Below are 4172 nucleotides of genomic sequence, written 5' to 3'. Positions count from 1 at the left end.
CCGAATTGAAAAAATACTTAGTGGGTGACACAAAATTACACGTCTTACATGGGTAAGTTCCACACTTGTAGAAACCCTTCTGTGCCAACCATGTACGATTACTTCGCTCCTTAGATCTAAACAAGCTAGAGGAAACATGGTTGCCTATAGTTTTTGTTTTCCTAGCGACCACTTGGCAACCTTTTTTCAAGATTTCAGACAAGATCCTATCCTCAAACAAAATTGGTATGTGTCTATGTATAATTTGTTTTATTTCGTGGAACTGGTCTGAAAATTGTAAGCTTAAGACGGGGGCATTCCTAGGCATGTCCTTTTTTAAAGGTTTCTCCTTTCTTGTAAGCATGTACTCCCGTTCCTTATTATCAACTATAGCCCCTGCTCTTCTCATCATCCACTGTGGATATTTTCTATCCGTCAATCTGCGTTGTATTTGGGAGGTTTCATGGTTGTAGTTTTCTTGCTTTGTACAATTTCTTTTGGCCCTAGTCATCTCTCCAACTGGGATAGCCCTAATCGTGTGTCTGGGATGTGAGCTATTCGCGTGCAGGATAGTATTTCCCGCTGTCTCCTTCCGATGGGTGGAGGAAATAATTTTGTTCTCACTAGAAATATTCAGGGACAAATCCAGAAAAACTATGTGTTTTGGGTCCACATGATGCGTGAACCTCAGATTGAAAACATTGTTATTAATATAGTCCACAAACGCCGGTACGGCAGACACACCGGCGTCCCATATAATCCAGAGATCGTCGATGTATCTGCCGTACCAGCGCATGGAAGAGAGAAAAGGATTAGCAGGAGCATAAATAAACTGTTCTTCCCAAAATGCCATGACCAAGTTGGCCAATGAGGGCGAAAACTTCGCCCCCATAGAGACCCCCTTGGTTTGTAGGTAAAAAACCTGATCAAACTCGAAAAAATTATGAGTCATGAGGTACCATGTAGTTTCTCTGATAAATAACTTACAGTCTGTAGTGTAGCTACTATATTTATCTAAATGGAAGGTCAAAGCCTCCATCGCAACAGTGTGAGGAATGGTAGTGTACAAAGAAACTACGTCGCAACTGACCCAAATGGATTCGGTAGTCCATTCTATATTCTTAAAGGCTCTTAGAACGTCAGTGGAGTCTTGCAGGTATCCCGGAATGCGTTTGACCAGGGGCTGCAGATGAACATCCAGCCACTGGCATAGACGTTCATTGAGGGATCCTATCCCGGAAACTATAGGTCTCATGGGAGGTAAAGTTATGCTCTTATGGATCTTTGGTAATGCATGTAATATAGGGGTGACTGGGGTTCTTACTTTGATAAAGTCACCTTGTTTTTCTGTCAGTACATGTAATGCTATACCGTCATCTATCAGGGAATACATTTCTTTCATAAACGTATTTGTCGGGTTTGCAGGGAGTAATCTATAGGTCGTTGTATCGTGTAACATATTTTCTATTTGACTTTTATACATGCTTTTACTCATAACAACAACGGTACCCCCTTTATCCGCCATCTTAATAACTCTTTCTTTATCCCTTTCTAATTCGAAAATAGCTTTTTTCTGTAGGGAGGAAAGATTGGGTTTATTACTATGTTTTTGTCATGCTTAAAGTCATAATATGAGTATTACTGGAGCATATACCAAACTCTGGACCGGAATATCTGTTATATCAGGATATTCCAACCATCACTACTGGATATACATGTATCAAAAATATCCACTTGTGTACATGTAGATGAAATATATATATGTTTTTTCTTGAATTTCTGTTTTTAACAATTCCATTATATCTTTTAATTACGGTAATATATTGTACCTTTAATACACTGGTATTTAGTGCCGGAGTCCGGTCCGTTCTTCTGCAACAACCTAGTCATGTGACGGAGGTGGGGCGGGGGAGCGGCTCTTATTCTGACACATACAATGGAAAGTTAGCCATGACTAAGGGTGCACTGTGCACCTGAAACATGTAGGCTTTTATGACCTCATATGCACTTGCGGGGATTATGCTTGCCATATTTTATTGGATTTGCCGAAAATAAAGAGTTCTTCAGTGGAAGACGAATATTTTTAATCAAGCACTGTTGCGGAGTCTCGTGTTTTCCTTGGATTTATGTGCAGCACCAACACAGGTGTGGATCTCCAGCACGTGCGCAACCAAAGAGTCACGGTGAGCTGTATCTTTTCTTTTTTCTTGTTGATAGGAGAATACAAACAGCTTCTTGAAGCCTACAGTAGCGTTCTATATATTTGATTTCTGGTTGATCTGCTGGTGGCTGTAGTTTCTGCAGTGCATGTACTTGCCAATTCTGAGCAATTTGTAGTGAGACTTGCGACCGCTGTGTTCTGCGCTTAGTGGCGCACATATCCATAGCAAAGGCCGAAGTGGCAAAATTCAGTAGGGGTTGGATTTCTATTAGGCAATAACTCAGTGTCATCTCATCTGGCATAGTAGTGTGCTTCCTTTGATACTTGGCTAGAAAATAGCCATAGGAGAATACAAACAGCTTCTTGAAGCCTACAGTAGCGTTCTATATATTTGATTTCTGGTTGATCTGCTGGTGGCTGTAGTTTCTGCAGTGCATGTACTTGCCAATTCTGAGCAATTTGTAGTGAGACTTGCGACCGCTGTGTTCTGCGCTTAGTGGCGCACATATCCATAGCAAAGGCCGAAGTGGGAAAATTCAGTAGGGGTTGGATTTCTATTAGGCACTAACTCAGTGTCATCTCATCTGGCATAGTAGTGTGCTTCCTTTGATACTTGGCTAGAAAATAGCCATAGGAGAATACAAACAGCTTCTTGAAGCCTACAGTAGCGTTCTATATATTTGATTTCTGGTTGATCTGCTGGTGGCTGTAGTTTCTGCAGTGCATGTACTTGCCAATTCTGAGCAATTTGTAGTGAGACTTGCGACCGCTGTGTTCTGCGCTTAGTGGCGCACATATCCATAGCAAAGGCCGAAGTGGCAAAATTCAGTAGGGGTTGGATTTCTATTAGGCACTAACTCAGTGTCATCTCATCTGGCATAGTAGTGTGCTTCCTTTGATACTTGGCTAGAAAATAGCCATAGCAATAGGATAGGATTGTTTGGTTTTAAAAACTCAAAAAAAAACAAAAAACACAAAAAAAAAAAAAAACCACAAAAAAACACAAAAAAAAACAAAAAGAAGTAAAAAAAAAAAAAAAGTTATAACTCTCATTTTAAAAATGTTTAACCCGAGGGCTAGGGGTAGAGGACGAGGGCGGGGACGTGGGCGTCCAACTACTGCAGGGGTCAGAGGCCGTGGTCCTGGGCGGGGTGAGACACCACCTGCTGATGAGGGAGCAGGGGAACGCCGCAGAGCTACACTCCCTAGGTTCATGTCTGAAGTTACTGGGACTCGTGGTAGAGCACTGTTGAGGCCAGAACAGTGCGAACAGGTGATGTCGTGGATTGCTGACAATGCTTCGAGCAATTTGTCCACCACCAGTCAGTCTTCCACGCAGTCCACCCATGTCACCGAAATCCCCACTCCTCCAGCTCCTGCACCTCAGCCTCCTCCCCCCCAGTCTGCCCCCTCCCAGGAAAATTTGCCATTTGAACCGGCATACTCTGAGGAACTGTTTTCTGGACCCTTCCCACAGTCACAAACCACTTGTCCGGTTGCTGCTGAGCAATTTTCCGATGCCCAGGTTTTCCACCAGTCACAGTCTGTGGGTGATGATGACCTTCTTGACGTAGTGGAAGTGTGTAAAGAGGTGTCCGACGATGAGGAGACACGGTTGTCAGACAGTGGGGAAGTTGTTGTCAGGGCAGGAAGTCCGAGGGGGGAGCAGACTGAGGGATCGGAGGATGATGAGGTGACAGACCCAAGCTGGGTTGAGAGGCCGGGTGAACACAGTGCTTCTGAGACGGAGGAGAGTCCTCGACCTGAACAGGTTGGAAGAGGCAGTGGTGGGGCCAGACGGTGAGGCAGGGCCAGAGCTGGTGCATCAGCGCCACTGTCAACTAGTGAAGCTCCCGTGGTGAGGGCTCTTGCGGCGAGGGCTAGATCTTCAGAAGTGTGGAGGTTCTTTAAGGAAACACCGGATGACCGACGGACTGTGGTGTGCAACATTTGCCAAACCAGGCTCAGCAGGGGTTCCACCACTACTAGCTTAACTACCACCAGTATGCGCAGGCATATGAATGCTAAGCAC

Source organism: Engystomops pustulosus, chromosome 2 (assembly GCF_040894005.1).
Source record: "Engystomops pustulosus chromosome 2, aEngPut4.maternal, whole genome shotgun sequence".
NCBI classification, from domain to species: Eukaryota; Metazoa; Chordata; class Amphibia; order Anura; family Leptodactylidae; genus Engystomops; species Engystomops pustulosus.
The sequence above is the reverse complement of the archived record's forward strand: the minus strand, read 5'-3'. Positions refer to the sequence as shown.